Raw genomic sequence first — 12,601 nt, 5'->3', positions numbered from 1 at the left:
TCCTTTCAAAACCAAACTTTGAACAAATTTTATCTTAAATAAAAAAACTGACATTAAAAGCAGAAAACTATACATGGCAAATGATTTCTTGAGCAGATCACTCACGTGTTAAGTATCAGATGCGGTCCTGGATCTTGAGTGCTCTGCTCCACAACAGAGCAAAAATATTTGCTTCTTCGCTCTAGAGAGCGAGTCAGGGGGCGAAAATGAAGGGACACGAGAACCCGGCTGTCAGCCTCCACACGGCAGACAGAAACAGGAAGAAGTGCAGGCGGGCGGCCTCTGTGCTCTGCCTGCTGCTGCCTCACTCTCACATTCGGTTTCATTCGAAGCAGAAGCGTCTCACGTAGCCGCTGCCATGGGCATGTTTCTGCTTTCACCTCTCAGTTTTTCCACATGTGATGAACGGGATTTTAAAAAAGGAGAATGAGCCAGAGGCAGGAAGAAATCACCATTATGCGACACAAACAACTGGACAGAGTGATCCCTGGATATGGGGGATGAATGTTAGTCAAGAAAGTTTCAACTATTAATCGTTTAAATTGCGACGTAACTTGTGAGCAAATGCAAGATCGGTGGGGTATTTTACAAATCGAACTTTGAAATGAGTGTTAACTACTTATGACAGGTCTTACAAAGAAATCATACAACTATAATTTATTTATAACAATATTGTATTTTTTTTTTACTACCACATTAGGGGTGTGTAGGCAGAAACAGCGGCGAGCGGCACTGACAAAGCCCATCTGTGTCTCAGAAACCCGCTGTAATGTGAGGGTGGATCATTTGTGGGCTGGCTGGCAGTCAGAACTTATGTTCTTCAGTGATGGTCCCATTTTGATCCCACAACATGCAGCTTGCCAAGGATGTAGAGCATGTGGGTTGAAAGTGAACGGCACTCTGGTTAGGAATTAAATGGGCTTCAGTTTGTGGCGAGTGGTTAACGGAGGAACTCGATCTCACCACACCCCTTCACAAGCCAGACGCTGCTCTTTAAAGGGCTGCAGTTAGGCTTGAGAAAGAGGGCCGGGCTGCCCTTACGGCATCACACCCGCGTCCTGTTGCAGACACAGATTTTCTCTCTGATTTCACATTCATGATATATACTTCTTTGCAACAATACTGATATCCCTGCAGCTTCTCTACATTTTGCCCGATGACAGCAGCAAACTCGTGGGACATTTAGAGGAGAATTAGGTTATAAAACAACCCCCCAAGCTGTCACTTTATCCCAGAGCCCTGTCCCAGACCACAACCCATCATCCAAGCTGCAAATCCACCAACACGGTCCTCCACCTAAACTGACAAGCCAGGCAAGAAGAGCTTTAAATCAGAGAAATCGTCAAGAGGTCTATGGAGGAGCTGCAGTGATTCACAGCTCAGATGGGAGAATTTGCTGAGAGTGCAACTATTAGTCATGCACACCCAAACCTCTGACCGTTACGGATGAGCAGCCATGAGAAAGCCATTGCTGAATAACAGACCATTTATGGTTTTGCACAAGCCATGTAGAGGACACAGCCAACATGTGGAAGAACATGAGCTGGTCAGATGAGACCAAGGTAAAACATTTTTGTGCTTTGTGGTGGAAAACTAACACTGTTCCTCTCTGAATTTACCATCCCAGCAGTAAAACATGGTGGATCCAGTATCATACTGTGAAGGTATATTTCTCTGGTAGGGATAGATAACCTGGTCACAGGTTATTGAAAGATGGATGGAACTAAACCACAATAAAAGATGACTATAATGTATCGACACAGAGGGGCTGATTGCAAATGCCTGCCACACTCTCCAGATGTTTATTTCCAGAAGAATTTGAAACTTGTGTATTTTTTTTTAGCATTTTACTTCCTCTTTTAGTTCTAGTTTATTTCTGTGGATATACACCACCAGTCATAAGTTTAGACTCAACTTCTAATTCAATGGTTTGACTTTATTTTTATTACTACCTCTAGGAACTGCTTCAAGACAGCTGGAAAACCATTTCAGGTGACCAACCACATGAAGCTCATTGAGAGAAGGCCAGGAGTGACGGATAATAAATTCTAGCCTGTGGTTGTGAAGGGATAAAATGTAAAAAGTTAATTGGGCTATGAACACTTGTCTTTGTGGCGACACTAAATCTCACTAAGGGGACGGGAGAATATTGGTTTTGTCCACAACTGTTTGAAGTTGAAACACAACATTCCTAAAGAAGATAATTTGGTGATCTTTAGTAGAGTTTGTTGAAAATGCTCACTTAGTTCTCCCTTTAATCAACATGCCTGAAAAGAGGAATGATTGAAAATGTTAACGCACCACCAGCGTTTCTTCAACTATAACGACAAAATTATTTCATTGACACATTTTTCAGTCATCAATGAGTCTTGTTTATCTCGTCACTGTCTTGTTGAAAAAAGGGATGAGTTCTCATTGACCAGAGAATACCAAAATTTTAGTTGGTTGTCTGTGATACGTTCAGAGCACATAACGTTTCTGCCCGTTGTGCATGTAAACAGTAAGTAGTAAAGCTGAAACGCAGCAGCAATGGAGCTCCATTCTTTGTATGGTCACGCCCAACACCACCAAGAGTTTTTACTAATTTACTGATAGATCATGCTCTACAAATGAGCTTGGTGGTCATAAATTACGAAAGGATCTATGGAAATACTTTAAATTTCATCACTCTTAAAAGAGAAACCAAATGTATTGTAGAGGGGGACAGCTATAAATCTGGCCACAAACTAGATGGGAAAATATCACAAATCTTAAACAGCACCCGAAAGCTCACTCCACTGATTTTCTTTCAAAGGTAAGTTAAGTCCTGTTAGCGTATAATATGGATTGATAAAATTCATAGTTAACATAAAGTTTTCCATATAACACCTACCGCAAATGGGCTGCTGACTTGATGCTAAAGTTAGCTTGGTTGCGCTAACGTCAGCTCATTAGCTTATGTGTTACTGTTGTGTGCAGAGCATGCAGGTCGGGCAACAAGTGCAACGGGTTGTCATGTTGACCCCAGTTTGAGTGACTGAAAAAAAAAAAAAAAAAAAAAAAAAAAAAAAACTTGGTAATACAGATAAGCTATCATTTTGGCCATTGCTCAAATGACAGATGAGATGCAGGGTGGGTGCTAGTCGTGTAATAAGCTATCAAAATAGTTATTTTGTGTGTGCGTGCGAGTTGAGAAAACATTTGTTTTTTAAGCTATGATACCATCACCTGAGGACCTTCACACATGGCGTACGATGTATAAAGAGATATAGAATTTTTTTTGGACTAAAACCTTTGAGTTTTTGTCCACTAAAATTATCACATATAAAAATGACTAAATGTGACTAAAACTAATAAGCATTTTCGTCCAAAAGACTAAAACTAAAATGGCTGCCTAAAACAACACTTCGCACCACTGACTTTGCTTGATTTAACTGAGACAGCATTAAAAGGAATCATAGCGTTCACAACCACCCACTTTTGCTGCCTACATTTTTGACAGAACATTAATTTAATCAAAAGGAAAACTGAACCACATGGTGCCACACGTAGCACATGATATATTCGTATTAAAACATTTGAAACTAAAATATAGATCACAAATTAGTTGGTTTTAATAATGAAAGACAAGGTTTCGCATTATTGATATTATTATGTATTGGGTTTGCATGTTCTCCCCTACGCATGATACTCCAGCTTCCTTCCAGTCTAAAAACATGAATGTTAGGTTGACTGGTCTGCCTAAATTGCCCATTGGTCTGATTATGTGTTTACCTTGACCTTAAGTCTAACAACCCAATATTAGCTGGTTTATTAGCTTGGAAATCAGCTCAGTTTGTTAGCCTTTAGTCTCCGGCATACCTGCACTACACCTTCCTTTTGTGGGTGTCCCATTATTGAGAATGTAAGTCTGTTCGGTCAACCCAATTTTAGTCTAAACTAAAAGCTTGCGCCTTATAAACTAATAGGTCATGCTGAACTTTTACCGCACTGTGGCTTTATAACTACCTCAGAGAAGCACAGAGGAAAAAACCCACAGCTCAATGCAGTCACTTCTTATTTTTATGATTTAGGAGTGCTGGTGGCCTTTCTTCAGTTTTTGAGATGAAAAAGGGTCAGCAAGAGAAATAAGAAGAAATTCAGCAAAGGTCCTAAGGTCAGGAGTCAAACAGCAGAAGGTTGGCTCTAAGTGTGGGGCACCTGCTCGACCGCTGCACGACAGGGCACCCCAGCATAGATGTTAACTTTAATATACGTGACGATTCTGCTTTAACAGAATCAGGATGTTATTTAAGGAGAACAACAACTTGGAAGTGCATTGAAAGTGACCGCCCTTACAAGCAAACTTAATCCATCACTTTTGAGTCAAAGCTTTAGAGACATGCCAGTTTCTTATTATCCATGCAGAAAAATGTAAATGTAGATTTTATTGAGAGTTTGGGCACATAAAAATAAAAATTAGCTTGGTAAAGTAAACCAGAAACGGAATTAAACCAATCCGAATGACTTATAAACATCCAATACGATGTGTTTGTTGGAGTTTTCTTTTTGGTTTTGTTTTTTTTACTTAATTATAAAAACAAAATTGGAGTAAACAAGAACTAGTTCCCGTTAGTACTGTAAAGTGTGTTTAGGTGCTGAACTATGAAAAGGAATAAGTTTAGTTTAACCTGCTTAAACTGCAGTTAGATCCAGCTCTTGCTAAGGGTGAAATTGCACAATACGTGATGCAAGTACAAAAATAAAGAAACATCTTATGCAAAGGATGTTTTAACAGGAGACTACTAAGGTAAAATAATAACTACCAGTAAGAACAAGAAAATAACTATTTCAACTGTTTCTTCCATATAAATGGGCACCTTGTACATTTAAGAATGTAGGCTTCATCATTGATATCTGCCATGATCAAAGCAAAAAAAGAAACAGCAACAATTAAAGATTAGGACATAACAGCAACTATGCAATGCACCAACATAAATAGAACAAGGAGCCACATGGCAGGACACCTAGTAGGTGAAACAACTCTACCAGGATTCCTGTCCTTGTGTGAAACAAGAGGACAACAACCAGCAGGCTGAGACGTATGCAGCGGGTGCTGACTGCCTCTCTCTTGCTTCCTCTTTCTGGCTTATGTGCACAGGAAGGAGCAGTGAGTCAGATCCTCCATGCAGACGCAACAACGTTTAAACGGATATGAAAGCAAATCTAAAATATGCAATAATGGAGATTCAGTTGTGTGTGTCTAAAAATAAAACAACTGTCACATCTCCTGATGCTAAAGTAGGATGACAAGGTGCCCAAAGGTCAGTGTGACTGCTTGGTGGGCAAAAAACATCCGTCTATTAGTCACTGTTCAGTCACCATGGTAACTAGCTTTTTTCTAGCAGATGGATGGTTATAGTTTTTCTATTTCTATTGATGCACCCTGTTTTAATTAGGAATTTTAGCACAACAATAATTTGCAACTGCCCCACCAGTCTGTCCCCTGGAAGAAAGGATGTTCAGACCCGTTAATAAGTCCAGCGAGGTGTAGGTCCAGTCATAAATTTAAGCTGTGAAACTGGCAAGCTTATAATTGCCAGTTCAACCACTTTTGACATGGATATCACCACATCTTCATCCATGAAAGAAATGAAAAGGCCAAGGTTTTGTTCTTCCTGATATTACTGTATAAAGACTTTAAGAATTCAAACTAAACAGAGGTACAGCTTAGATGGTAATGAGCAAACATGAAACGTAAAAAATGGAAACTGCCTGAAAATGAGCTTTTGTTTTACAACAGAAGACAGAGATACTATCTGTCCACTCCCTGTCCTGGGTCCCTGATTGTAATTATATCACATTACCACAGCAGCAGCTGGGCTAATGGCCAACTGCACTGGAGCAATAACATCATCAGTCACAGCAATGAAACCACATCTCTGCTACTGTACATGAAGTCAAGCACTACGGCTGCACTAGATCACAAAATCTTACAGTGGTGATAAGATAGGTAAATATTTCAATGATATCAGTTATCTGCTTATTTCATTTTTCTCTCCTTCTCATCTGTGCTTTCATCACTCTGAGACCTTTAGCAATGCTGTTTGTGTCCAGTGTGAGCATCTGCTGCTGTGGCACTTGGCTGTATATCACATTAAGCATGTCAAATAATGCTCATAACATTTGGAATATATTAGCCAACAATTGGTGCACTCCAAGCAGTCCTTTTTATATGGTTATTGAGCAAATAAGATATTGCTATAAATGTGCGATGTTTGGTGCAGCCTTAAAAAGCAGTAAACACATGGCATGCTTTAGTCAAAGGTGTTGATTTTATTTCAATCCTAAAAGTTGCCAAAAGGGACCTACAGATCCAACTTGATATAACATGGATGCTCAGCTGTCATGAAATGAAGGAATATGGAGTTAAGGATATAATATTAAACATTTTGTGATCTCCCTTGAACCAAGATAATGCAAATTATCCCCATGACAATGGCTACTAAACTTAGGGATCATGAAATTTTTTTTAAATAAGATAAACAGGTCTAAACTATCCTTAGGTTGGTAGTATATGCACAATAATAACATGAATGCTGGGGTTTTAAGGTTTTCCAGCACAAGACGGACCAGATTATCACCAACCTGACTAGTTCTCATAGTAGTGCATCCAGTGCAGCTCCTCCCAGGTAAACAAAGTACTCATTTGTTTATTGTTAATGGAAGCATCTGCCTGCCCACCTTGTTTGACTGCTCCCTCCATAGTCCAATTCTGGAGGTCACAATCTAAATATACAGCTATATGTGAAAACAATGTAGATGGTGGCCTTAGAAATCTGGGTCTTGAGAGTCTGAAGGTCCAGCCTGTTTTAGCAGAAAGTTCCTGGGCATTGAAATTTCATCTGCCCTCTCCTGGACTGTAAACACCTCCCACCTGGTGAAGAAGGCCCAACAACGGCTCTTCTTCCTCAGGAAACTGAAACAGACTGGACTTTCCACTAAGCTGCTATCATCATCAATATATACGGCAATAATCGAAAGCATCTTGTGTCTCAGTGTGACAGTGGGTTATAGGAGCTGCATGGCACAGGAGAGGAAGGATCTAGCACGAGTGGTGAGGTTAGCACAGGGAATTGTGGTAGGCCATCTACAAGATCTAGACAGAGGCTCAATCCAAATGCCCTTAATAATAGATCCTAGCTCCTGCTCTCAGCTCCTGCTCCGTAACCTTTAATGGGGTTAACAATAAGAACTGTAGGGCTGGGCAACGATTAAAATATTTAATCGCGATTAATCGCCCTGATTAATCGCGATTAATCGCGATTAATCGCATTGTATTTACAAACTCCAAGAATGAATTCAAAAGTAGTGTAAAGAGCACTTTTATTTTAATGTTCTGCTGCCATATGAACAAAAGTGTTGTAACATTTGTAGCACTTATTTTATACTGGATATTTTCAACCCATCTATTGAATTTAGTGCACTAGTTGATCTTTTCTTCATAAGAGAACAGCAAGCACTGCAGCCAAAATATGGCCTTTTCTGACCTGCTGTATATTAGCCAGTCCCTAAGATTGATGTATCATGAAACTGTTGACCTTTTGGGTTTTGATTTTATTATTACAATTTAATAATAATAATAATAATAATAATAATAATAATAATAATGTTATGTTCAGTGTTTTTTCGCTAATCCACCTCTTATATATTTCAATCCTTATGTAATTTTGTCTGTGTTGTGTGCACCTGCCTGTTGCTTTAATCCTATAAATTTCCCCGTCATGGGATAAAAAAAAGGATTAGCTAATGTTATCTTATCTTAAATAACACTTTTTAATATATGTACTGGGTTCTTTCAAGGTCTTAATTACATGTTATGTGTGGGCTCCAGTAACATCCATCCATCCATCCATCCACTGATCTATCTGGATGTTCCCTGGAGGACTGAAACGCCTCAGTCAGAGACGTCAGTCTGTGGGTCTGTCGGGGCAATGAGAGAAGTTTCGTCTCCTCTCTCCGTTTCTGGGGCTCGACGTTTTCATGTTTTTTCACGTGCTTAGATAAATTTGTTGTGTTTCCACTGAAATGACCCGGCTTTTTACAAAACATACAGCTTGATTTCATTTACGGTATTAAAATAAAGCCAAACGGTGCTACTTCCCCTGTTCATGTTTTTTTGCTGCTGCGGTCTCTCTCAGCTGTTTGTGTGTTAAATTTGTGTGAGAGCTGAGTGGGCGGGCCAGGCTGAGCCTGCGTGCTGATTGGCTGGCGCCGCTGAGCCATGTACGAGAGGGGAGGGGGAGCGGGAGAGTGCTGCCGTGAGTGCTGACTGACACTGACTGAAAGCATGTGAGCAACATGCGTTAATGCGCGATAAAATAAATATCGCCGTTAATAGTCTAATGAATTAACGCGAAATTAACGCGTTAACTTGCCCAGCCCTAAAGAACTGTATCGTGGGAAGCAAAGGAGCTTTGGACTGCTGTGCTGATTTGGGACAGCCTTTGAGTCGGACACCATTAACGTGACAGAAATGCATATGGAGATGAGAGTCAAATCTGGGCCTAAAGCCTTCCAAAAATGAACTACAAAGTGCGCGCTCACTGCTCTCTGGACATTTTTAATGATTTCCATGAATGGGCTGTGCTTATACGTCATGCCAGGCAAAGGATTGCGGGTCACCTTAAGTGGGAAGGAGCATACAGGCTTCTTTTCCTACCTCCTTCCTTACTGACTGCACTATTCAGACATCACTTATAGCGACCGCTGACACACCTCCACTTTGGCCAAAAAGTCCTTACTCCACTGAATCAGGGTATTCAGATTGAGCCACAGTTTATACTACAAGACTCCAGAAAAGGACTATACTTATTGCCACAGATCCCACACACCTGGGCAATGAACTGTTTGCCCCACTCCCATTCAGAAACATTGATCAAAGACTAATAGACTTAAAAAAAAGCTTCTTTCCCAAAGATGTGAGGTCTATCGTCTCCTGTCCAGTTCATAGTCTGTTACATGTTTACAAACATGCTATTGGTTCCACGGGTTCTTGACCTGATTGAAAATTATTTACCTGGTCTCTCACATGCTAATGTCTATTTGCACACTTTTTAGCTTCTCGGAGAGTGTTGTTGGTGCATGTCTTGATTTGTGGTTGTGTGTTATGTCTGAATGTGTGAATTCTGAGCCGGTGTTTCACCATAATTTCATTATGGTTAAATAATGAAAGTAAAGATTCTTGATTTCAATGTTCCAGAGATGTTGACAAGTAAAATCTCAAACGTCTACTGGTTCAATTTAATAATCTCTCATCTGCTGCATGTTGTCTGGTCTACCTTTAAGGGGGAAATATCATGCTTTTTAATGCCTTCCTTTTCACATTCAAACCATTCAGTTGTGGTCTATATAAAGTGGAACTGCAATGGTTTGGTTTGAATTCCTTGTTATCGTTGCCCCACGCTGCCCCTCTTTGGAGGTACATCTGAGCACAACTCATTTTGGTACCGTCTCTTTAAAACTGCAGTAGGTAAATTTTGTAAAATATATATATATATTATTATAATTTTTTTTACATATTTTACAGGCCTAGTCTCAAGCTATGACTTTACGAATTTCTACAGCAGCAGCACACTGGTTGCATACAAAAAATGTCTAATTATATTATTGCATATTGTTGGCTTTTATGTTATTTTTGTGTTTTTTTGCTCTATTTGTTGGCGAGCAAAGTACTTTTGCATAAATTTACAATAACAAGACCACGTGACCAGAAGTACGATATTGTGCATGTATGCAATACGTAAAAAGGAGAAGCAATGGAGCTGAGCAAGTCAACAAGGCCCGGGTGCGAAAACAAAGAGGTTAAGTAACCCTAACCCAGTAGATCAGGTTGGTGTTCGACCACGGCGAGCTGTCCCTTTACCTTCAGGCATTGCAGGACAGTCTACTGGCTCTTCCGGTAACTGTGTCAATTGTAGCCATCTTGCTTTCTTCAATAGCTGTATAAGCTAATGAAGAAAGTGAAGGAGTCTCCCATCCCAAACGGCAAAACAGTGCCAGCTTGTAGTGACAATGTAGCTGAAGGAAATCTGCAGTGACATTAAAACATCTCTCACTGAAAAAAAAGCCGCAGCATAAAATTAGAACATCATCATAGGTTTTTACTTTCCAACAATGTTTTGACTTATCAATGTTTGATTTTCCAAAGCCAAATCTGTTTGTCAATGTCATTGCCAGCTGTCACTGGTTAAGCTCCATACAATTGTAGTTTCTGCATCCTTCAGCCTCAGAAAAACATAAAAATGGCAGATTTACAAAATTGGTAAGCCGGACGTCCATTACATTTGTTAGCTGCTCTGCAGCAAATACTGTGACGTAATTGAAAAACATAATAATAGAGAAACTGAACAGTTTGAAAAATGAACCAAACAGAATATAAAGATATCGACGCAGTCCCCGGATTCAACTTTTTTTCTAGAGACTCCAGATGCACAAAAAAAATTATTTAAGGGCTGAGAAAGGGGATTATGCATGATATTATGTCCCCTTTAACACTGCAATGAAATCCTGTCGTTTTATCTTGGGAATAACACATGACCATTAACCAATTACTTATTCATACAAAAACTGCTATAAATAAACCACTGCAGATTGTTTAGAAATTTTACAATACAGATATAAATACTGTATATGCTTCAAAAAACAGTAAGATGTCTTAATGCCTGTAGATTTCACATTTTTAAATCAATCAGGAAGTTCCTTTTTTCTTTCAAGAAAAGCAAGAGTATTTGTAATGACTTACTGAAAGCCTGTTAACCTCAGTCTTTGAATTGTCCACTCCTATTCTCTACCGCCTTTGTTTAAGGTAGCTAGCTAAAAACCGAAAGAATATATGGCGTAACCTGTGTTTACTTTCTTCTGAAGTGATCAAAAGCATCTAAATTTAGAGTGAGAGACATCCCAAGGTCTTTATTCTAAAACTATAGCTAACATGAACCAGAGTTATGAGTAGTACACGTGCCTGGTCAGTAAATCAAACGCCGGCTTTCCTCCCAACCTCCAACCCCCATTATATGGGATATAGATTTTTCCATTAGACTTGAGCCCCAGACCTTGACATCAAATTAAGTCTCTAGATTTAAGTTGCAGTAGTCATATCCTTTAATGACTAAAGTCTGTTTTAGCAGCTTGTGTCCAAATCTGAGACTCCAGACCGTCTCCTTATGTCTGTTCACAGCAAAAAAGTGCTGCAACAATTTTAGGCACCACCTATTTTTCACAACTTCCCCAATTTCTCTTTCATCCCCTGATGTTTTGTGAGTTCCTAAACTTTTATCCCAATGTGGCCGTTGTTGGCAACATCTCTATCACTAGATTACCTTCTTTTATACCTTATACCCCATACAAAGACAGTGGTGTCCACAGATTTGTGCGTGTCTAAATGTGTGCAAATCCTACATCTAATACGCAGCCACTGAGGTCTTACTGTATGGTTGCACACATATAGCTCTGAAACATCTGTCCAACACCTGAACATAGTAAAGGAGAATGTGAAAAGACATGGAGTCAGCTAAAGCCTAAGAGGAAGCGTGGGATCACTTTGCATCCCATGCTGTGAGGTGGTCTCTGTTCTCCCTCTGTGTTCCTATATTAGTCAGTGGGGACGTGAAACTTGTACGCAGCGGGATACGCAATGTGGTATTATGAGAGTTACAGCAGTCTCACACTAGGAATTACTGCAAATGCTTCATTTTCTGAAAGCAGAAGAATTAATTAGAAAAAGGAAACCTACTAAAACCAAGTATTTACTGTTAATGTTTTAAAAAGAATTATCGAGAATACAATTTTTGACCCTAAAGCAAGTTAGTTCCTATTTTACTTAATGAGGTAGTCTGAATTATTCAAAATAACAAAGTTACGCAGCACTAAGACATCCTAGTCATTTTTAAAATAAAACACAGAAAACGTGTCGTCGGTGTATGAATATGAAATAGCCACACCACCAGAGCTGCTGCTTATATCAGCAACTTTGAGGTTCTGTTGTAAAAGATGAGAAGGAAACTGATGACTTGATAGTTTTCTTTGATCAGGACAGAGCTCCGTAGGTTTCCCCGTTAGGCTTTAGGTCTGGGTTGTGTAGGCTAACAAACCTTGACAAGAACAAGGTTTCACTCTGGGTTCATAGCTGGTTTTAGCTCAGATTCCAGAAGGGGAAGTGGGATGTTCTTTATTTTTTTCACAGTCTATGCCCATGAACTAATATTACAAACACTAAAACTTAGGTTTGCATCAGTTTTTTGTTAACAAATACATTATTAGGTGTGCAAAACCAAATACACATAATATTGTAAACTTTTTATCTATTATTCCAAGTTTAATTGTTTTTCCTGGACTCTCCTGTGTTTGTAGTTTTATGTGCATTTTAAATGTGATTTTCTTGTACAGTGCTTTGTGACATTGCGTCTGTGAAAGGCGCTTTATAAATAAACTTTACTTACTTCCTGTTTCATAAAGCAGGATGGACATCTGCAAAAGAAACGGGTTTACAAACACTTGTTTCTACTTGTAGAGAGGATGTTGCAGAAACCAGAGACGCAGTGAGAAACCAGATTGTGACTGGAATCTGCTGATTTTACAATAT

General features: G+C 39.4%; 1 protein-coding gene across 3 annotated transcripts in view; it reads right to left on the bottom strand.

The window, feature by feature from the left end:
• specc1 (sperm antigen with calponin homology and coiled-coil domains 1) overlaps positions 1-12,601 on the bottom strand; it is a 117,655-nt gene that overhangs the window by 96,492 nt on the left and 8,562 nt on the right. Inside the window, exon 1 of one of the 3 annotated variants that reach the window (XM_012871238.3) lies at positions 106-214. The exons of the other annotated variants lie outside the window; for them this stretch is intronic. The gene's annotated coding sequence lies outside the window, so the exon portion shown is untranslated. Of the gene's footprint in view, positions 1-105; positions 215-12,601 lie in introns of those variants that run through there. 3 annotated transcript variants of the gene reach the window in all.

Source organism: Fundulus heteroclitus, chromosome 11, assembly GCF_011125445.2.
Source record: "Fundulus heteroclitus isolate FHET01 chromosome 11, MU-UCD_Fhet_4.1, whole genome shotgun sequence".
Classification (NCBI taxonomy): Eukaryota; Metazoa; Chordata; class Actinopteri; order Cyprinodontiformes; family Fundulidae; genus Fundulus; species Fundulus heteroclitus.
This window is presented reverse-complemented; position numbering and strand designations above follow the sequence as displayed.